This window comes from Gobio gobio, assembly GCF_949357685.1.
Source record: "Gobio gobio genome assembly, chromosome: 1".
Taxonomy (NCBI): domain Eukaryota; kingdom Metazoa; phylum Chordata; class Actinopteri; order Cypriniformes; family Gobionidae; genus Gobio; species Gobio gobio.
This window is the reverse complement of record NC_137097.1, coordinates 15,817,601-15,842,528: the sequence shown is the minus strand read 5'-3', so window position 1 is coordinate 15,842,528 and position 24,928 is coordinate 15,817,601. Positions and strand designations below refer to the sequence as shown.

The 24,928-nt window shown below is 38.0% G+C and overlaps 1 long non-coding RNA gene across 1 annotated transcript; it reads right to left on the bottom strand.

The window, feature by feature from the left end:
- Positions 1-244: 244 nt before the first annotated feature.
- On the bottom strand, positions 245-4,513 carry LOC307124001. Its single transcript, XR_013816232.1, has 4 exons — positions 3,202-4,513; positions 2,610-2,926; positions 2,357-2,387; positions 245-2,261 (listed from the first exon to the last, which is right to left on the bottom strand). It is a non-coding gene; the product is annotated as an uncharacterized lncRNA (long non-coding RNA).
- Positions 4,514-24,928: the final 20,415 nt, after the last annotated feature.

The window sequence follows — 24,928 nt, the reverse complement described above, 5'->3', positions numbered from 1 at the left end:
AATGTTTCAGAGTTAAACAAATCCAAATAACTGCTTTGTAATTGCATTTAAAACACACCCTCTCTCACACACACCAACAGATCAGCGCACGTGCTCACACACACACACACACACACACACACACACACACACACACACACACACACACACACACACACACACACACACACACACACACACACACACACACACACACACACACACACACACACACACACCTATACATGTATGTACAATTCTTTATGAGGTCACTGACAGCTTTTATTACCCTTTTTATTTCTCAAACGTTCACAATGCGACTGGTAGGACTTACAACAGTTCACATTATTTTAAATGATGTGATTACTCAACACCTTATGTATTGTAGTTTTACATATATTTAAAACATTTACTTGATTATATTGTCACGTTTGTCAATCATTATGTAAAAAAGCTTTGTATAAAGTTGTCTAACAGGTTGCTAATTAGAAATCAATTTGCTGTATGCCAAGGCACTACACAAGGCATGTGTAGGCAAAATATGTGATCAATTAATTAGTGTGGATGATTGATATGCTTTAATAGCCCAACACTAACAGAACAACATTATGTTTTGTTCATTATTAACATTATTCATAGATAAGACAGTATAAGACAGGTGTAAAGAGTACCTGAAAGCCATACTTGAGTAAAAGTACAGATACCTTACTGTAAAAATTACTCCACTACAAGTTTTCAAGTCACCAATTTAAATACGACTTGAGTAAAAGTCTTAAAGTATCCCATTTCAAAAGTACTTAAGTATTTGACTCGTACTGAATGTTGGCTCAAAGATGCACTAGTCCTCAACACAAAGATATATTGTAGGTCAGTGAAAAACAAGAAAGTTTATTTATGATGTTTTACTTCCTAATATAGAAAAGAAATTGAACACCTCAATATTTCGACATGGCGTAACAAAAACACAGATAAAACAAGTCTGTCCAAGTCAAACTCAAGTGCTCAAAAAAGCAACAGGTAAAACATTTTCAAAAAAGGTATTTTCAGTAAAATGGACAAACAAAAACAAAACAAAAAAGTCAAATCGGAGCTGACTTTGATATAATGTACCTCTCATGTGGCGTTCACACTGGACGCAATTCGCGCTAACCGCGCGAAAGTGGACGCTTGAACATTTTGAGTTTACTCGCTTCATTCGCGCGTGACAACTACACAACAGACGCGAATTTGCGTCATGGGAGGGGCTTCTATATGAGCCTAGATGAGCCACCTCGTCTCGGTCACTTTACGTCTTTTTTGTAAAAAATACTGCTATTAATGTGTGACAAAACGTAGTTTAAAGACTTTGTCAGGCGATAATATAGTTGTTTAACGTTCAAATCTGTGGTTAATTTATAAAAAGAGTGCCTATTTGAGCATTTTATCTGGCGTTTTTGGAGTTGTGAGATCCAGGGGATCAGCGGCGCTCAGCCCTCGTTTACCCGGCGAGACCCGCCTTTCCTCGGCTAGTCCTTCTCACATTTGCCGCTGGCTCTGGCTCTTTTTTCTGCTCCAGTCTCGTTGTGAAATGGCTGACATAGATTTTGTTGAGAGGGTGGCTGACTGTCCGACCTCCTCACTCACTTTCTTCCAAGCAAGATCCTTTTAATTCCTGTTCCTGTAGTGATAGGATGATGTATCATACAGCTCCGGGTATCCACATACGGCCACGATTATCTTGTCCTCCATTGTTGTTCGGATTTCTGCCTCCGCTTGTAAATGCGTCACTACTAGAGCAAGCTCGTGATTGGTTAACGCGGCGCGAAATATCCGCCAGAGTTCAGATTTTTCAACTTGAGCGATTCGCGCGAATCACAAATTCAAAACGCTCAATTCGCGTCATTCGCGCCGCCTCAATCGCGCAAATTTCGCTGCCTCATTCGCGCCGCAGAATGCCATTTCGCGTCTCTGCATTGACTTAACATGTAAATCACTCACGCGAATCGCGTCCGGTGTGAACGCACCTTCAGTCTCAGAGAGGGGCAATCTTTTTATTCAACTTTAACAAAAGTTGGTTCTTAAACTTTGGAATTTATTCTAGATCTTTTTGGACTGAAAATGAGGCCAGTTTTCAGGACACCCATGTCATCACCAGCACATGTCAGATAGCCATCAAGCACTGCTGGGCCTTGTTGTGCCTGGGATGACTTCAATGGCTTGAAGAAATCCTCTTCCTCTGAAGAAGTGGCATCACTTGTAAGCTGAGCGGGTCTCCTCCATATTTCCCTTTATGAAGTCAAGACCTACAATATAATACACATTTAGTAATGTTTCTGCAACAATTTAATTCAAAAGCATTTTTAGTGCTTTTAAAATTATAAAGCTTATATGTACTTACCCAGTTTAAAATATATCTCAGCATTCCACAGCTAAAAAAAACAACAACAACAACAACAACAACACTTTACTGATAAAAGTAAATAGAATATTCTCAAATGTCCCAAAAATGATATGCAATACTAGAACACCCATTATTCCATCTAAATATTTAAGTAAGTTCTAAAATCAGTTTGCGATCAATTAAAAAAACAAATCTGCACTAATTAGCATGTCACTGCTCTTCATTTAGTTTTATATGCCTGTCAACGAACCGAGTTTGAGGATGGCAGCATCAGTTGTCCAATAAGTTTTAAACTTTGGAAGCAGGATTGCAGCCGCAATCAGCTCAGGATCATTGAGCATGTCACCAAAGCGCTTGTTCACACCTGCAAGGATTGCATCTACTAGGCTCTTGCACAGTTTCATGGATATCTTGGCTCGTTTTAGTTTGGAAACCATGATGTTGAGTGTTGGTACAAGCCAGCCCATGTGCACATTGGTTTCTCCCTGCAAGATATTAATCACTTTGGCAACAGGGGCGATAATGGTGACATATTCCCCAAGAAAGGCATTTTCTGCAGGAGTAAACCTATAAAAGAAAAACCTTGTTTAGAGTAGCTGATTACTGCAAAATATAAATGCTACTCAATCATTATAGACATGCATCATCATAGGACAGTGGAACATTTTGCAATGGTTTGAAGTGATTTGCTGTATCCCATTTTTGAATTAACATTAAGAAAATATCCATTATTTCATTTGACAACTCAGGATGCCTTGATGGCATACAAATATTCACTTTTGCTGGTGGAAAAAGGCATAAAGTCTCTGAAAGAAAAGTCATTACATTATAACATTACTCACATGGGGATTTTGAATTCAGCACAGAGATTCCGGAAAGCACCATCTCCCTTTTCCTACATGATTTTTAGGATCCTCTCCACTGAAAGAAACAAAGAGTTCCATCGTGTGGCATTTGGATGAATTAACTGCAAACTACATTCCTCTTCCATCATCTCTGCAGCTTTGTTGGAACGGCCACTCTTGTTCCACAAGGCCCAACATTTGGAGAAGGATGATCTTGATAATCTTTTGTACGTTTCATCGGTTTGAGCAGCGTCAACATCCATGGTGGAAACCAGGTTCAGAAGATGGCAAGCACAACGCTGGTCTTTGAAATTGAAAAGAAATTCAAGAACATCCATAGCAAGAATTTCAGTAACCTCAATTCAATTCAATTCAATATTCAATCTGCTCACATTTCTCCTCATCTTGAGTGTCAGATTCATCCTCATCCTCTGATGTGGTTGCTGTTGCACTTTCTGCATTGTTGCCATGCATGTTCTCACCTCCATAGACACAAAATGCTTTCAAAAAATTTGATCCATTGTCTGTTGTTATACAGACAACTTTTTCATGGATCTCAAATTCAGAGTGTATGTCATGTATCGCAGCTTCAAGTACATCAAACGTGTGAGACCCCTGTAACTGTCCACAGGCAAGTGATGCAGAGCATCGATGTAGATGGTCTGGGTCAATCCAGTGCGCCGTCATACCTATAAAGCTGTGACGTCTTGAACTCCAGCAATCGGTGGTTGTACAGATGTATTCCACCTATGGCGGCATTTTAATGCCATTAATAACCGAGGGCACAACTGATGCTTGCTCGCGCAGTAAATCACCCCAGCGAGAGAATAACAGATCTACACGCGAGGAAACGGCAGCCCGCGAGCTCCTTTAAACCCACGTCAACCCACGTTAAACCCGCGCGTCATCATTCCCCACACTCGCGCTCGAGCTGCTATTTTGCTCGCGCAAAAACTTTTTGATTTTTGTCAGTCGTGGGGCGGGACTTTACTTATTTCATTGTAACCTGAAATGTCATTGGTCAATCACATTTTTCCGGAAGTCAGTTGTGAATGGACGCCTTTTGTAAAACAATGCAAAAGACATGGCTTCATAGACGAACCAGATGCAAGAGAGTAAAACTTTATTTACTGACTGATTGCATTATTAATATAATATGTCCTTAACAGATACTATATTATCTTTATTTATTATTTTTATGGAGCTGTAGCTACTGGGGAAAATGAGAATATATATTGCTGTAGTTCACCGCTACATTACCACTGTACTTCCACTAAATCTATGTCGTTTACCCAGCCACAATTATATCACTTCAGAAATGTGAAAAGTGTCCATTAAATAGTTGTAACTATGATTCTAAATTCAAAATTGCTTCATGTGTGGCTTTGGATGAAAGATAAATCACTTGTTCAAATCAGTAAGCAAGAGTTGGCGTGTGCTTTTGTTATCATTCTTTGTCAGTTTTGAGTGGTTAATATAGTTTCCATTAAATAAAGTATAAAAGGGTTTCAGCACTTTACCCCATTGAAAGGTTGCAGTTACAGTTACAGTACAAAGCATGAATGATCATACCCCTTTTTTATTTATAATAATAAGAAAAATTATTTAAAAAAATAAGAATCATATTTACAGCTATTTAATAACTTTCCACATTTCTGAAGTTCTCAGAACTAGTAAATAACGGACCCCGGTGCAGCCACAAATATCATAACTATCTATAATAGGCCTACTGTAATTAAGACATATATTCAACAAATATTGTATTAAAGAGGTTCTTCACCGGTTCTTTGACTAAGGTGCTATATAGCACCGCTACCATATACAGAACATGTTAAGATATGGTGCTATATAGCACCAAAAATGGTTCCTCTATGATTACGACGAAGAACCACTTTTGGTGCTTTATAGCACCATATCTTAACATGTTCTGTATATGGTAGCGGTGCTATATAGCACCTTAGTCAAAGAACCGGTGAAGAACCGCTGAAGAACCACTGAAGAACCACTGAAGCACCAAAATTGGTGCTATAAAGCACTTAAAAGGTTCCCCTATGATTACGAGCCAAGAACCATTTTTTTGGTGCCATATAGAACCTTTTTTTTTTTTTTTTGAGTGTAAGGCTGAAACTACAGCGTCTTTCTGTTTTTAATACATTTGTTGAATATATGTCTTAATTACAGTAGGCCTATTATAGTTATGATATTTGTGGCTGCACAAAACTGCTTCGCGTCCGGTGTGTGACCCCCTTTAAAGGAGCAGTACCTAATTCTACTCGTTACAAGCCCTTACTGGAACTTTGTACTCTCGTTGCTTGTTGTGTGTGTCGGTGAGTTGCACGGTGGACCAATCCAGTAGTGGTTTTACTACTTAAACAATTATTTTAATTCAGTGTATATAATTATATTATAGATATATTATAGAGTGTAGAGTAAAAACATGCTGATCACATTTAAGATTTTTCTTTTATTTATATTGTCAATGTCTTTTATTTATAAGGTTTGGCATGCTGACCAGAAAGATTTTTATTCTATTTTTGTTTATTGACAAACATTATCTTTAAAGCACTTGAACTTTTCATTTGCAGTCAGCAGAGCCAAATGTTATATCATTACAGTTCTAGATTTTACAATAGATATTTATTTTATATATTATATTTATATTAATAATATTCTACTCTACTGTTTGGGAAGTGTTTGTCATGTTTTGACAATAAAGGATAGTTAACCCACTATTAACTGTCTGTTTTCTACATCTTTCACTCAGGAGACTTTAAAGAAACTTTAAAGAAATAAAGATTTGACATTTATCGATATCGGCTGATATGGAAAAGTATATTGTGATAATTTTTTGGGGCCATATCGCCCAGCCCTACACTGAGGGCACACGTAAGGCTTCTCTCCAGTGTGAACTCTCATGTGCCTGTTAAGGATTCCTTTTCGGTTGAAACTCTTTCCACACTGAGGGCAGGTGGAGAGTTTCTCTCCAGTGTGAACTCTCATGTGACGATCAAGACTTCCTTTATGGTTGAAACTCATTCCACACTGTTGGCAGGTGAACGGTTTCTCTCCAGTGTGAATTCTTAAGTGGTCTTGAAATTTTCCATTATGTTTGAAACTCTTTTCACAATGAGGGCACGTGTAGGGTTTCTCTCCAGTGTGCGTTCTCATGTTGTCTGTAAGATTTCCTTGTTGATTGAAACTCTTTCTGCCCTGAAAGCGGGTAAAATAACTCAGTTTCTTTCTTTTCTGCTTTTTCTCTGCTCTTTTTTAAAGTCTTTTCAGTCTGTGAGCAACTAAAAAAATTTTCTTCAGTTATGAAATCATGATCATTCTCATATTGATCTTTTTCTTCCATTTCCTTTAGTACTTCACACTCCTCTTTCAACTGCATCAGGTCTAAGGAATAAAAAAATACAAAAATTAACCAATAGCACAACACAACAGCCATCAAAACCATTTACACATGTAAAGCATTAACCCCTAGAGGTCTGGCATGGCACTTTTTTCTTATCAGTGCAAAATAGACTCAAAATACTTTTTCATACAGGCAAGTATTATATACATCATTATAATCTGTTAAGTTTCTACTTCTATTTTTGTACTCTTCCGTGTGGTGTATAGGTTGTAGACCCTGGTTTAGGTTATTTAAGAAATGTACTTTCGCCAAGGGCTGTGACGGTATGGGAATTTTTCTTACCGCGGTGAAGACGCAACTAATCTAGCGGTTTGTCGGTTAACCGCACGTGAATTTTCATGTTTCGTGACAGGAAAACCAACATGTTCACTTTGTTTGGTTTCTGCAAGGATCTTAACGGAGTGAAAATGTTGCTTGCAGCACTGAATTTAATTCTAATTATTAACATAATAAACATATTAACAACAATAATATGAAATAAAATGTATTTATATAACTGTTGTTTTTTCTATATCTTTTGAGTTTAATAGGAAGTATGGAACAGCTTTTGTCATTGTTTGCAACCCATTTATTGTAGAATAAATTATTCAAAGTTTCAACTAGTTGCGTTTGGACGAGTGCGTTTATATACCTGGAAAACAATGTCTAAAGAAATAAGAATCGATGTTTAGAACTAAGCAATGTTAGGCAATGTTGAGCTCGGCTTGTTCTTTCTGCAGCTTTCTCTTCTTTAATAAGAGCGGCGCTCATTTGTAGTGATTTCTCCTCGAGAGGCGGCGCGAGCATCAACAGCGCAACCTTGTTACCGTCAGTTCATTATACAGTATATATTATTATCCACTATCGATCGCCAATTACACTAAATGAATGCAGGATTATTGTTGCATTTTGGTGATTCCCTAGTTATGTTTTGACGTTTTAATCAGCTTGTCCGGTCGGGCAAGTAAAATTCTCTTTCACTTGCACCTTCAAAAAAATCCACTTGTCCCGGACAAGCATTAATGTCGAGCCCTGCGAACGTTGTTTTAGCGACATATACCGGTAGCATGCAGTATACCGCCCAGCACTATTATGCAGCTCATTATATGGCTCTGTCTTCCCAGTTGTGAATCACAGCATTATTCATGATCGTTCACGCCTCTTCGCATATGGGCTTTGTAAACAAGAAGTTTCTTACAAAATTGAAATCAATATATTTTGTTATATCAATATATATATTATATCAATATAGTTTTATGAGAATGGGTAGGTACAATGGGCCTCATTCATGAAACTTTCGTAAATATATTGCCAAATTCTGAGTAATTTGGGCATAAAATGGACCGTTATGAAAACCCTCCTCAAGATTCACAAACGGATATATAATTCATATACCGTGGATTCAGTAGTTAAACGGGTGTATATTAATGAATTCCAAACATTCGTAAACAGGACACACGTGCACGCTTCTTCATAATTAGCATAATCCCCGGGCATGAGTTACAACTGAAAATGACATGGCAAGGAACACTGTGGAATCTTCTGGACTTCTTTCTCAGGTTTGGCTCCAGTATATTACATAAATGCTAAAGAGACTAATTGGCCATATGCCTAGCAATAAATATTAAATTATCGTGTGTCCACCAAAGCATTTTTAGCCAGCAAAAACCGCCTGGTGCTCTTCTGAAAAAGGCCGGCTGGCGTTTTTCACGCTGAAATACTTTGGTTGCTATGATACAGAATATCCATGGCAGTAATGTGTTACTAGTATCTCATTTTGAAGAATATTACGAAATATAAAAAAAATGCAGTAAAAAGCAGTATTAACTTCTCCATTATTGTCGTTCAGTCGGTGTACAAGTGGGATGATTGGTCGGTGTAGTTTTTGTCCTGCCCTTCCTCCACTGTGATTGGATGGCCGGGTAAAAAGTGACAGTTACTAGCGCTGCCTATTACCCAACATTGAACAGTAAAAAAAAAAAAGACGGGGCAAATGAACTCTTAAAATATTATTATGGTACATACAGTGGGGAGAACAAGTATTTGATACACTGCTGATGATACACTGCAATGTAGAGGTCTGTAATTTTTATCATAGGTACTCTTCAACTGTGAGAGACGGAATCCAAAACAAAAATCCAGAAAAACCACATTGTATGATTTTTAAATAATTAATTTGCATTTTATTGCACGACATAAGTATTTGATCACCTACCAACCAGTAAGAATTCCGGCTCTCACAAAGCTGTTCGTTTTTCTTTAAGAAGCCCTCCTGTTCTCCACTCATTACCTGTATTAACTGCACCTGTTTGAACTCTTTACCTGTATAAGACACCTGTCCACACACTCAATCAAACAAACAAACAGACTCCAACCTCTCCACAATGGCCAAGACCAGAGAGCTGTGTAAGGACATCAGGGATAAAATTGTATGGGATGGGCTACAGGACAATAGGCAAGCAGCTTGGTGAGAAGGCAACAACTGTTGGCGCAATTGTTAGAAAATGGAAGAAGTTCAAGATGACGGTTAGTCTCCCTCGGTCTCGGTCTCCATGCAAGATCTCACCTCGTGGGGCATCAATGATCATGAGGAAGGTGAGGGATCAGCCCAGAACTACAAAGCAGGACCAGGTCAATGACCCTTAAGAGAGCTGGGACCACAGTCTCATAGAAAACCATTAGTAACACACTACGCCACTACGTCATGGATTAAAATCCTGCAGCGCACGCAAGATCCCCCTGCTCAAGCCAGCGCATGTCCAGGCCCATCTGAAGTTTGCCAATGACCATCTGGATGATCCAGAGGAGAAATGGGAGAAGGTCATGTGGTCTGAGGAGACAAAAATAGAGCTTTTTGGTCTAAACTCCACTCGCCATGTTTGGAGGAAGAAGAAGGATGAGTACAACCCCAAGAACACCATCCCAACCGTGAAGCACGGAGGTAGTAATATCATTCTTTGGGGATGCTTTTCTGCAAAGGGGACAGGACGACAGATCTTGGCCAACAACCTCCTTCCCTCAGTTAGAGCATTGAAGATGGGTCGTGGCTGGGTCTTCCAGCATGACAACGACCCGAAACACACAGCCAGGGCAACTAAGGAGTGGCTCCGTAAGAAGCATCTCAAGGTCCTGGAGTGGCCTAGCCAGTCTCCAGACCTGAACCCAATAGAAACTCTTTGTAGGGAGCTGAAAGTCCATATTGCCCAGAGACAGCACCGAAACCTGAAAGATCTGGAGAAGGTCTGTATGGAGGAGTGGCTCAAAATCCCTGCTGCAGTGTCTGCAAACCTGTTCAAGAACTACAGGAAACAAATTATCTCTGTAATTGCAAACAACGGTTTCTGTACCAAATATTAAGTTCTGCTTTTCTAATGTATCAAATACTTGTTCTCCCCACTGTAATGCATCATAAAGCAATGTCATCAGTTTGCCTAAATTAGAACACAGAACGTTGTTTTACACACCATTTGCTCATGGTAGTGAGCAGGTGTAAATTTCTTTCGTACCAACTAATTTTGAAAATACGAACATTTTCGTGAAAAGGTAACTTTATGAACGATTTACACACAAATTTGTTCTGCTCGTGTTTCATGAATGAGACCCAATAATTTTAAAGCAAAACATCCATTAGTGAAAATTCTTGTGGACACATAGCCTATTTACTATGCACATATTGTATGGCCTTATTTCAGTGACTTAAATATGATGTTTTTTCAATAACCACGCATAAGCGCACATACATACATACATACATGCTGCTCTCATATTATGGTAGCCCAGTTTGTGTTGAATACAGCCTAATGACTAGGGATGCACCGAATCCAGGATTCGGCCGAATATTGGGTTTTTGGATGGGGTTCGGTTTCTGCCAAACTTAACAATTTTTTCCACTGAACCACACCCTAGGCTTGCAATATGTGCGCTCCGCTCCTCGACGTAATGACGCTGCTGTTGATTATGGGAACGTGTTTACTAGGTGGACTGTCGAATGCAGTAGCTGTGAGAAAGTGAAAATGGAACTTGTGAACAGAAAAGGTGTTGTTTGGCAGTACTTTCAATCAAAAGAAGGCGATTCAAGTCGAGCTACATGTTCAATTTGGAATGCCGATTTGTCTTGTGGTGGCAAGGACCCTAATCAATAGCCGCTGTTAAAACATTTGCATTTAAACATCCGAAAGAATACGAGTTGTGCATGAGGGAATCTACAGACAACAGCCAAATGCAGCAACTTCAGGTACAGCAAAGGATGGACAGTCATCCTGGCATAATGCTGCCTATTCTTTTCTTTTTTTTCCCAGTTAAAATAAAATAAATTGATAAATACACTGCTGTGGACGTTGTTAAATTCATTAATTCATTAATGCGTTTACTGTGATAATGGACTGAGGAGGGGAGTATGATTCGGTATTCAGTTTCGGATTCGGCAGAATCTTAACCAGTGGATTCGGTATTTGGCTAAAACCCAAAAATCTGGATTCGTGCATCTATAGTAATGACACTTTTGCCATTTAACATGTTTATAAGCAACTGAAAAAAAAAACATGTCAGAGCATGTCAAAACTTCTAAAGGGCCCCAAAACCCCCTCAGACCAATAGGGTTTAAAAACCAACATACAACTGGATCCTATACCCACTTAACTGAAAAATGTTCAATGTGTAGTGACTGGAACAGATCAGACACACAATTAATGACTATTTTAATAAATAACCCACAAAACCCCTCACCCAACAAGCAAACTATGAGTTAAGAGTTCTTCAACTCTGCAATCCCCAAACTGGTCCCCAAACCCCGAAATAAGTACTGCAAAAAACACATCAGCAAGATAAGACCTAAAGGAATTATAGAGAATTGAAACAAACTAATACACGTGAGAAATGTATAAACGTATCCCATCGCTAGATTTTCCTTTTGTATTTTGTTTTTGACTATGGATTAATTCACTCTCTTTTGTAATGTTTTAGAATTGCTTACCATAGCTAACAAAGATCCCATGTATAGCATGTTTAATATCTAGTATGAGCTTCAACTTAGAGCTGGGCGATATAGCCAAAAAGTGATCTCGATAAAAATTGTGGTTTTAAACTACTCTTTAATGTCAGAATATGACAAACACTTCACGTTTTTGAATTCCTTACACTTTTCCAGTCATTTTTCCTTAACAAAATAAATTTCTAAATAGAAAAAATGAATGTCTTAGTTTCTGCATGTTCTAATAGGTCATGAAACAGGTTTGTGTTGCCTGACTTTGGCATATATCTTCGGCACAGTTTCCAGTGCAGTATTAATAACATTACATGTTTTGTCTCTTAGAAATGCACATTTGACAGTGAGGTGACAGTAGTAGTAGCATGCAGATGTAAATTTATGTTCATCAACAAAAACACAGACAATCTGTAAAGATTGTAACAGCCTAATTTTTATATGGTAAAATATATCTTATATACATACATATATGTGTAGTTCTGAAGCACACAAGGTAGCAGGGTCGGCAGAACGGACCCGAGTGCAATGAGGGGAAGGGGGATATAATCAGTGTTGGGGAAGCTACTCTGAATCTGTAGTTTGACAAGCTACAAGCAACTTATAAATTAAAGTAGTTATACTACAGTCAAGCTACCCTTCTGAAAAAGTAGTTGAACACACTACAAGTTACTACCAAAATGTAGCTAGCTACATCGAAACTATTTAATTTATTTTTTAATTTACAATGAAATTGCATATTTACAAATAACTGAATAATCGTTAATGAAGAATATTTTCAGTGAAATGTTTGGGGCTTAAAACAACACAATGCAATACAATTATGATAAGAGTTAAGTTTTAATTAGTAAACTATCCAAATATACAATAATGTATATTTATAACTATATCTCAAACTGACTGTCAAAGTGCAAAATCGCTACAAATGTCATGTCACATCAATGCAAGAACCACATATAAGGCAACTTGGATACACAGGAGTAGACAAAAATGCAGGTAAACTCACAGCACGTGCAGTGATGCATCATACTGACTGTGTGTGTGTGTGTGTGTGTGTGTGTGTGTGTGTGTGTGTGTGTGTGTGTGTGTGTGTGTGTGTGTGTGTGTGTGTGTGAGAGAGAGAGAGAGAGAGAGAGAGATCAGAGCCACTCTGAGACGCGAATCATGCGCTGCTTGCGTGAACATTGTGGAATTCATTCTGAAACCCACACATATTTAATTAGATCAGAAGCTTTGCCGTGAGATAAGTGCACTAAACTATATCGCAATATTGTTTTCTATTCAATTGATAGATGATTTGCCAGTGCAATGACGCAAACACCACATCAGTGATCTTTCAGGTTCTTTATAAAACTGGTGGGACAGATTAAACTATGGCAGATAGATAGATATATATATATTAGCAGGATAATCGATTTAAAAAGGCTATTATTCACCTGTATGTGCTTGAAGTCTTCGACGCAGCGTTTTAATCTTTTGTTTGTATAAATCAAGTGTAACCTTTACTATCGATTCGTGTGAAGTTATCACCCCACTCCTGTATGTCCTTTAAATAATCATCAGACAATCTCTTCTCAGTGAACCGTAAAGCCGCAAGATGTGCGATGAAACAATAGATGGCGGTAACACTCGATTTTAGTATGTGATCAAATGAGAAGAAAACACTGCTGCTGCAATGCATTGCAGGCTCGTCAAAACACAAATGAAATGTCGCGCTATAACTGCTACTTGCTGGAAAAAGTAGTTTGCTACTGGAAAAGCTACATTGTTTTAAAAGCAACCGAGCTACTGAAAAATGTAGTTAAGTTAGTAGCGTCGCTACTTGTAGTTAGCTCCTCAACACTGCGTATAATGAGGTGTTAACTCTACCCTCAGACACCAGTGTGATCTCAACTTGTCTGCCCACATGAGGCGACCCACTCCATGTTAAATAATAGCATTTTAATTATGACACCCATATGACATTCTTCAAAAATATCACTCATTTCTATAGAGCTGGAGATTTTAATAATGATCAAATGAGTGAGTTCAGCTTTGAGAATGAAACCAACCTGTGTGTTCCTCAGTTTCTTCATGTTTCACTCTCAATGTTTCTTCAATCTTCAGGTCTTCTCTCTCCTCTTTCTCTGTTTGTTCCTCAGTTTCTTCATGTTTCACTCTCAATGTTTCTTCAATCTTCACGTCTTCTCTCTCCTCTTTCTCTGTTTGTTCCTCAGTTTCTTCATGTTTCAAACTGAATACACTTTCAATCTTCAGGTCTTCATTCTCCTCTTTAATAAACAGCATTTTTATAGTAGTGTCACGTGGATCTCAGTCACTTCTCCAGGGGTTTTTCCTGTGTTTGTCCTGTTTAAGATGAGAATAATTAACAGAAAGAGAAAGAGTGAGTCTCAATCAGCTCTAGTTCAGTATCAGCGCAGTCTCAGTAAACCTCAAAACTAGCACTACAAACTAATAATGAACATAAATTATACAGACACTATATACATACAGGGTTCTGGAGTGCAACCAAAATTTGTAAGGGTGCAACTAAATTTTTCCCAGGTCACATCTTTGCCCCTAATATCCTCTCATCCGCTGCCTCTCCACGAACGAAGCCGCAGCGCTTGTTCTCCTTTGTCAGAACTCTCACTTATGATTGGATCATATCGTGGTCTAAACCAATCAGAGACAGAGATGGCTTTACATTCATGTCCAGGGGCATTTTTACCATTATAAGAGCAATGTTTTCTAATCTTATTAAATGTATGCATCATCTTTTGTCAATTTCTTAAATTAAAATAGAAAAGTTGTTTTTGTTAATTGTTCATTTAAACAATAAATTCAGTTAGAGCGATAAGACACAACCAGACTTTTACCAATCTAATTAAATCAGCATCAAAAGATCAATCTTTGCACTGTAGAAGTGGCACAGCAGCTCTATCTGAAGTGGCACAGCGGCTCTATCTGAAGAGGCACAGCGGCTCTATCTGAAGTGGCACAGCGGCTCTATCTGAAGTGGCACAGCGGCTCTATCTGAAGTGGCACAGCGGCTCTATCTGAAGTGGCACAGCGGCTCTATCTGAAGTGGCACAGCGGCTCTATCTGAAGAGGCACAGCGGCTCTATCTGAAGTGGCACAGCGGCTCTATCTGAAGTGGCACAGCGGCTCTATCTGAAGAGGCACAGCGGCTCTATCTGAAGTGGCACAGCGGCTCTATCTGAAGTGGCACAGCGGCTCTATCTGAAGTGGCACAGCGGCTCTATCTGAAGTGTGTTTAGACACATTTACATTTACAGCTCATGGGTAAATGTTGTAAATATAAGTTTTTGAATTTAGAAATAGGCTATGTACAAGTTAAACTTAAACTTAGTTAAATTATTTATATTTTAAATAAAAAGTCCATGCAAAGTATAAATATGAAAATAAAACAGCCATTAGGGTCAAGCAAGTCTTTATGTGATTCTTTCGACCGAACCGCTTGGAGATGCGCAACAGTTCTGCTGTAGTTTTGATTTTCACCAAATAAACAGTATTGAGGCTAAAACGTTGTTACTTAATATTAACTTGTCTGTTGGACTTTTGTACAAGATCAGGATCACATTTGCAATCATGCCAATACTCGGAGCAATAGCTGTCCGTAACTTTAGGCGCTTAATAAACAGAACCACACGTCTGTGTTTTCATCTGTTACTTTACTCACACAACGTTTATAAGCGCTAGATAAAGCAATGCAATGTTACATTTAATAATAAGTAATTCAATCTGCGTTGCCTGTAAAACTTTGAAGATTGTTTCTATAGTTTTAAACACTTTAAACGCTTCAAACACAAACCTTTCTCCGGCAGAATCACAACATGCAGGAGCGCAGCGCAGCCTTATGACGTCACATCAATCACACCAAAATAAAAGTCCCGTTCACAGGCTACAGTCTCCAATCACAGAAGTGCACAAATACAAATAATACAAGAGATGACAGAAATTCAGAGTTGAATGTATTAGTGAAATACATACTTAAATACATGTTGTTCAAGGATGAGCTGAAAATATTAGGAAACTAAAGACTGAGAGACTTTGTCTAAAGGTTAAAACTGTATTGTTTAGGAGAATACCTTTTATATAATATCAAATATATATATATATATATATATATATATATATATATATATATATATATATATATATATATATATATATATATATATATATATATATATATATATATTTATTATTAGTGTGTATCAGCACTGAAATGCATAAAAATGTTATGAATTTTCCTGTTTTTTTCTCTCCTTATATTAAAAATATGTACATTTAAAGTTAATTTGAGTCTAAAAATACCTGAAAATAGGCGTACAATGTCAAACTAGAAAAAAGTTTGTAATAAACTTTGAAGTTAGCTTGATAAAGCTAGACCTGAAAGTTTGAAAAAGTTCATTTAAAACTTAAAGTTTGAAGTTTACAGTTTTTCACAATCGCTATGACAATTCTTTCAATACTTTTAACAAATTTCCTAAACTCTTAACGCGCCACAGAACATGCATGATTTCATTGCACAGCAAACCTCATAGTCATATAAATAAACATTGATCAACCGATTAATTAACACACCAATAAATACACACACAATTTCAATCAAAAGGTTACAAACAACAACCAAGGCAGACAGGTAGAAAGGGCCGCCACACAAGATGACCTCCAGAAAAAGAAGCTGTATGTGGCTTCTCTTTGATGAGGTTGGACCTCAGAAAGCAAAATGCAAGCTTTGTAACATTATTTTCTCAGGCCAAGGAGGATCGACATCAAATTTTAGAAGACACTTGCAAACAAAGCATCCAACTGCAAATGAGAGGGTATCTTGCCTTGCAGAGACCTCGATTCCAAGAACAGAAGACCCACTGGCTTGGTGGAAAGCAAGGCAAGCAGTATATGAAGGGTCGACTGCTGTTATGAAAAGGAGACTTTGCATAGTTGCTACATCTGTGCCTTCAGAGAGAGTGTTTTTGAAAATGGGTCAGATTATTTCAGAAAGACGAAACAGACTGAGTCCTAAGAAAGCCTACCGTCATAAGAGACGGTCAAGCTGCATATGGTAACTTTGCACTTTGTTTTCTTTATTATTATAATATATATATATATATATATATATATATATATATATATATATATATATATATATATATATATATATATATATATATATATATATATATATATTTTGTTGATAAAGCACAATAACTGTTTTCATTCACAAACAACAGGCAATACCTGTTAAATATAGTGTGTAAGACAGTGGTTCCCAAACTTGTTATACCAAGTCAAGTCAACTTTATTTATATAGCGCTTTTAACAATGTAGATTGTTTCAAAGCAGCTTTACAGTGTTAAACAGGAAAATAATGCAGCACAATTTTATTCAGCCGTATAGCCATTCTGGAGAAAACGGTTATGTCATCAGCTCATTTCAACTATCATACAGTGACAATGTGGGCTTTAGATCAGTAATTTAGTTTATATGGTTAATTTAGTTTAATAATTAGATTTATTTGGATAATTAGTTGAAAAATTTAGTGTCCCCAACTGAGCACGCCAAGCCAGAGGCAACAGTGGCAAGGAAACCAAAACCCCATCAGGTGACCTAATGGAGAAAAATAAACCTTGGGAGAAACCAGGCTCAGTCGGGGTGCCAGTTCTCCTCTGGCCAATTATCAAACAGCGTATGATTATTATTATTCTGGCAACTTTACAGGTCAGAGGTCATAATAGATCGGAATATTCGAAAGATCGGAGTCATCACGCCGGAGACGGGTTTATTGAGGATGCCGTGTCGATGAGGCAGTTTCAGGGGGAGTCTAATTGACACGGTCTCTGCAGACACTTCAGGGTCCTGCGTTGGTCTTCTCTGGGTGCAGGTCCATCATCTGATCTGGATACGACCCGATCTAGATATGGCCCGTACCAAGTACCACCTTAGAAAATATTTGGCTCTCCAAGTACCACCAAAATGACCAACATTAAAATACAGTAGCGTAGTAGGCCTAACTATTCAGCTACAGCTCTGCACAGTTAAAAAACGAGGCAGTTTATTCCTAATAGGAATATGTATTGTTGTCAGCCACTTTAACATTGTAAATACACAGCTTGTACATTAACACTAAAATATAAAATAATTAAATAATGATTAATTTCAAATGTGTTGTAAAGTTCAATTAAAACTGTGCTGTACTTAAATATAAAAAACTTTACTCAAATAAAGATGAAATTAAAATGTATTGTTTTAGCATTCCCTGTGAAGTTAAAATTAAATATTTGTTCTGAGTTTGTTACACCACAGAAAAATGTGTTATTAAATGTGTGCCAAATTTAAATTATAAAAAAAAACCCACGCTGAAACCACGCCCACAAGCGGGAAAGCTGTAGTAAGCACACAAAACAACTGGGCAGTGGCACATACCGCAACTATGGCACCAGATGTTGGCGGGACAGGCGGATGAAGTCCTGTGTCAGTTTGGCCCCATTCGGCAGTGGATTATCTGTGAATCCCAGTCAGTGGCGATTCTACATTGAATTGCACCCAGGGCAAGACCTCATTCGATCACACCCCCAAAAAAACCATAACACATACATTTCTGCAGTTATATTTTATTAAGTGAAATAGAAAATTATATTTCTCAATTGCACAAATCAGAACATTTTGCAATTACAACAGGAAACACGTTTTAAGATGCACAATCTCCACCTCCACGCTGGCCTGTGGACTCCTCTGCCTCCAAAAATCCCATAAAATGTTCCCTGATATGGGGCTTCTCCATCAGTGACAACACTCTAATGACCACTGACAACTGTTCTGTGTGGCTTATATCTGGGGTGCAGTCCAGAATTTCTGAAAAAAACTTTGCCTGCTTGATATCATCCACTACAGCAGATATGATTTTGCCACTCAACATATCAATTAGCTCATTCTGCACATGATGGCCTAGGTAGCTGTTGTGACTTCCTGTTCCTCTTTCGACACGGTTAAGGTGATCTTTCATAATAGAATCAAACCTGGCCATAAGTTCAACCTCTTTGAGAAAATTAAATTAAATAAAAATTCCCATTTGATGGTGTGAACAGTGCTTCTGTGTCCCCTTAGAGCCAAATTTCGAACTGCTAATGACTGCACGATAGCAGTGAGACGTGTCAGCACTGCTCTCCATCTCACTCTCTCAGCCTCCAGAAGTGCCATCTCCAGCTTATCGATCATTTTCCCACATTTTAACCTCACTGACAGTTCCTTCCATGCTTTCATGCATTGAGGTGTTCTAGACTGTTTTCATGTGATGTGAGGTAATTGCTCGCATGCTTCCAATTTACTATTCCTGTATGGAGCTAAAAGAGTCTCAATAAAGATAAATGCACACACTACATTCACATACGCACACACAGGATTCATAAATACACACACAGGATACACAAATGCACACACCAAAATAAAAAGCACAGAAGATTAACAAATGCATACAAAATTCTGAAATACACACAATTCAGAAATGCTAAGAAAATTTACAAATGCACTCAAGATTCAGAAATGTATTTCTGATGCACACACAAATATATCTTGATTTACAAACTGCTTGCGGTCTGTGGACTTCACTGCATTTAAACAGGGAATGATCAGCAACCAATCAGATATATCCCTTGTTTTAGCCAATCACAAGAATGCATCCCACGTGGGGGATTGTTTATTTATTCATGGGTTTCAGTCACATGACTTTTTTGTCGCGGCCGCCATCTTTAGGACCTTTGCGTAGCCTCTGCTTGATGAGCGGAAAGATGGCACACACCAAAATAGCGCACCTCACTACCGACGAAAAGCAACGATATGTAAATAGAATAGATACTTTAGGATTAGATCCGTATTTACTGCCAAGTGAACTGCTGACTCCACTGAAGTCTAGTAAAACCTTGCCAAATTTGGCGTTTGCTGATATTTATATCTACCTCGCCCACAATCCCTCCGTCAATCAATCCGTCACCCTTGGATAACAGTACAGGAAGATGGGACCGTTCTCATGGCTCATTGCACCTGTAAGGCAGGTTTGGGAGAGGTATGCTCTCATGCAGCAGCTCTAATGTATAGTGTTTTGGCAGCTGTTGATATCAAGGATGGGCAGGCTTGCACACAGAAGCCCTGTGCATGGGCCGAGCCAAGCAGAGGTGGACAGTAACTAAGTACATTTACTTGAGTACTGTACTTAAGTACACTTTTTGAGTATCTGTACTTTACTGAAGTATTATTTTTTAGGGAAACTTTTACTTTAACTTCACTACATTTGAAAGACAAATATCGTACTTTTTACTCCACTACATTTCTATCAACGTCCTCAAAGTCAAAAGTCATTTTTGTAGCAGCTTTGCAAGTCAGTGGATGATTTTTTCTCTTCTTTAAAAGTTTTTTTTTTTGTGTGCAAAATGTAAATGTCTTGGAGAAAGAGAAGCATAGACGTAGGCATGAATCTGAAAAAGCCTGATGAAAGAGCTCAGTTCAGTCTGTTTTTTTGTGCCTCTCAGATGCCAGAGCACGAGTACTGAATAGAGCTTTCTTTAGCCTTTTTTCGCACTTAAACAGACCAATACACAAAAAATGTCAATGTTCATTTTGGAAAGTATTCATGTAAACAAAGTTGATTATGTCTTAAGTGAACGTAAACAGTTGGGGGAATATCAGATGTGTATCAGTGTGTAGGATTTGTGCATTCTGCCTTAAAGTGACAGCAGCTTTGTAAAAAGCTTTGTAACTTTTAAGTATGTAAATTAGTTCAAGGTGGTCGTATGCTAGCATGTCGGATAGAGCATCACTGAAGGGCTTAACCCACCATGGCATAGCGTGCATTGATACAACAATAATAAAATAATGCATTGACATAAAAAAGGAAATTTACTTTTGATACTTAAGTACTTTTAAAAGCAAGTACTTCTGTACTTTTACTTAAGTAAAAATTGTTTTTAACAACTTTCACTTGTAACAGAGTAATATTTGACCAGTAGTTTTACTTTCACTCGAGTAATGGAGTTGTGTACTTTGTCCACCTCTGGAGCCAAGTATGGAGTCTGTCAGAGATGTCCAATATGCAGAGATTCGTAACATCAGTTTCTGTCATAAACAACCCGAGCCCCGTCACGTTCAAGGCCCTGGCTTTCCTGACATTACACCATCAGATGAAGAGTGCCGGACGTTTTTTGAGATGCTTCATCACAGTGAAATGCAAGAGTGTAATCCAAAGAAAAGCGCCATCCTTTCTGTCATTGAGGGCCACTCTCACAGGTACACAGTGGTGAAATGTGCATCCAATAACATAATGTATATGATACTTTATACTTTATGAGACTACATCTTCTCCACTGCAGGTACACACCAAAGCTGGACTTGCCCACTCCTCTGTCAACCTTGTATTCAAGCGCCTGGCTAGAGATGGACTTGCCCACGCTACTGGTTGAGAGTACCAAGGTCTTTGATAACCTACATCTGACACAGGAACAGGTAAGTGTTAAAACATTTACTAGTATTCCTACCTGTGGAGTTTAATTTCACAACAAATTAGCTGATGAACTAACAAACCTTTTCCCAGTGTTTGGTAGTTGAGGAGGAGACCAGGGAGCAAAGTAAAAGTAGGGTATGCTTTGATCAGAGGGCAGGGAGAGTCACAGGGTCAGTTTTCTACGAGGCAGCCAAAGCAAACAGACCGGTATCCTTGATCAAAAGAATTTGCTATCCACGCTCTTCTCAGTTTTCCACTGAGGCAACAAGGTAAATAGAATAAAGCACAATCAGAGACATTAGTGAAGTATTTTTACTTTCTACTCAAGTATTTTTCAAGTATATACTTTATCATTGTTTTTCTTAGGGAAACGTTTTAATGTAATGAAGTATTACATGCTATTCAATATGGAACGTAGTGCAGTAAAAATTACCACTTTATGCTTTGGAATATTGTGAAGTTAAAGTTCAGAAGAAAAACACACATAAAGTGTAGACACTTGAAAATGTACTTAAGCAGAGTAAAAAAATCCTCCACTACTGTCTGCCTTTGAGCGCAATTAAACATGGTGAAGATTTTGGTATGTGTCGTTACTTTGGCCATTCAATACAAGTAAATCAAGAGAAGCAGATTACAAGCAAATTATAAACCAGGGCATTTATGACAGTTGTGTGGTCAGAGTGCAGCACCTTAAGGTAAATGTTGATAGGCCGTGAATGTCATTCAGTCAAATACATTTTAATTAACAGTTTGTATTTTGATTGTCAGATGGGGTCAGGTGAATGAGGAAAGAGCAAGGGCAAACTATTTATCTATGATGCAAGATATCACCAAGAAGACTTCAAGGTTTTAATAATTAATTGATCAATGAATATATATATGATATACTGTATATACTTTCCAGGTTCATGCATCAGGGTTCATCATCAACTCAGACCTCCCCTGGATTGGAGCAACACCTGATGGAGTGGTAACATGCACTTGCCATGGTGACGGAGTACTGGAGATAAAATGCCCAAAGTGTCTGAATGTATCAAGACCGGAGTACTACCAGAGCTGCTGGAGAAATGGTATACAGCACCACGCCCTACTCTCACAGATACTGCAACCCCTGAACAGCCCCCTGAGATGGGATGCTACTGTGGTAAACCTTGCGACACAGATGACATCACCTGCACATCTGGACATTGTAGGAGGAAGTACTTTCACAAGTCTTGCCTTAAATTGAGCAGGGTACCGAGGACATGGAAATGTGTGGAGTGCAGAAGAAAAAGTGTCCTTTCAACATAACTTCCATGGAACACGGATACATTACAGAGTAAAATCATATTTTACTTTTACTTAAGTATAAAAAAAATCTCTTCTATGACTTAAATTTTAAAATGCCTATCTTTATTAAATGTTTGTTTACAATGTAGTTTAAAATGCCTTCTTGTTATTCAATTACTCTTGTTACATTCAGTTAAGTTACTATATGTGAGCAGGATAGCAGGGCACAGTGGAAAAGCACATGGGTTTAATTTACACAACCTAAATACTCATGTGGTTTATAATGTATATGGGTTTTTTTAATGGTCTATTATTAATTTAATAAATTAGCAGAATAAGAGCAATGCAGTTTACTGCCACTTTTTTTATTGCAAAAAGCTACAAATGATTTACATTTATGCATTTGTCAGATGCTTTTATCCATAGCGACTTACATTACATTCAAGGTTCACATTTTCATTCCTTAAAAAAAACCTACACTAACTATAAGAAAGGGCAATATGAACTTGTTACACTGGGAACACAATGTTACTTATAGTCTCTATTCTGAGGGCACAACAGATGGGCACAAAGCACAGCAGACTCTGACCATCTTGTCAAGAGATTACTCATCCGGGCTTTCCAATAGGTTGCACACACTTTTCGTAATCCGTTACGGAGATATTTCAATAACATATTTTATTTTGTAGCCCATGCTATGCATTGCACGACAAAAAGTTTCGGTCTGAGTGTTGTTCCCGTTTTCTTGTTCTTGATTTGTTGTTCTTCTGTGTTTTTAATAAATCATTCTTTCATTTGATTTGACATTATGGCCAAAGAAATTGTCTTTTAAATGTATTAACCAGAGAAAAGATAAGTTTGCTGAAGTCTGGGTTTATATTAATCTGCTGCTTCAGTGCAGGAAAGCCACAGAAGAGCTGTGTGATGATGAGCAAGATTTCCTGAGACACTACAATAGGCGACTAATAATTCATTAATAAGGGCTGTTTTTTGTACAAAATTATTTGTGCAAATTTTTGTAAAATTTACAGTGTAAGATATGTAAAAAAGACAAGATGCTAACAATGACAAGATCAATATTTGTGTAGCCTGAACCACCGTATTTTCACAGACTAACACACACGTCACGTCATAGACTACAGTATTTAACTACTTTCATTTATAAGTAGCGTGTAGCTTGTCAAACTACGGTTTCAGAGTAGCTTCCCCTGTTGATTATCTGTTTGTTGTTTCATTATTTCATAGTATGTTTGGGTTTGTTTAAGTTTATTTATTTTGATGTATGTTTGTTTCAAGGTTTAATCACTTTGGTGTTTTGTTTTCTTTTGTACAAAGCTCTTATGTTGATTCCCTGATGTTTCATGGTGGTACTTATGGTGATCGCATCTGTGACGGATATTCAATAAAGTGTGGGAATCATCAGTCGAAGAGTCAAACATTTCTTAAGCCAGGGAGCTACAAGGTGTGATTTTGGAGTCAGATCTGAGTTTCAGTTGTCGTGTCAAAGCAATAACTAAATCAGCTTACTATCATCTCAAAAATATATCAAGAATTAGATGTTTTGTTTCCAGGCAATACCACCAGCAGGGTGGACTATTGTAATGGTCTTCTCACTGGCCTTCCCAAAAAGACCATTAGACAGCTGCAGCTCATACAGAACTGCTGCCAGGATCCTGAGCAGAACCAGAAGATATGACCACATCACACCAGTCCTCAGGTCTTTACACTGGCTTCCTGTTACATTTAGGATTTTAAAGTATTATTACTGGTATACAAATCACTCAATGGCCTAGGACCTCAGTACATTCCAGATATGCTGATAGAATGCAAACTTTACAGATCATCAGGATCAAGCCAGTTAGAAATACCAAGGGTTCACTCAAAGCACTGAGTGTCTGTCCTAGGGATGTGTGATGCGTCGCAAAAGCATCAACAAATGCTATATGGACACGTGAACCTGATTAACTGACAATGTGTGGAAATTTACCATGACTGTTCATTTTCGCTGAGCCAATCAAAATCATCCACCTTACAGTAATGACGTGGCTAGACCTTGAAAGCAGTATAACTGTTGAGAAATTATAGGTAGGATAGACTGCTAGAGAGAGTGCGGCCTATGAACTCCTTCCTTGTGAGACTTGAAGCTGGCTTCTGCTGATGAAACTACAAACTATTCTTCAGTAAAATTTTCTTTAATTAATTGCACCCCTGACTCTTGGGGCCTCATTTATAAAACTTTGCGTAGGATTTGCGTCAGGAATGGCGTACGGATGAAACATAGGACGTGTGTACGCACAGAAATATTCGGATTTATAAAACCGTGCGCACGCACATCCTACGCAGTTTTCCCTTAATAAATCACAATCAATCCTAAATGTAGCGCAGCTTTTGCGGCTTCATGTCACGCCTATAGTTGCCCATAAATAATCTGTGAAACGCCCACAAATTAATATTCATTGATTGCGAAATCATGGCAAACACAGAGAGGAAATAAAAAAAAAACATAACTTCACTCAACCTTGGCAAGGTGGAACAGAGGAGAAAAATTTTGTTTTGGAGGGCACAGTGTGGGCATTACTAA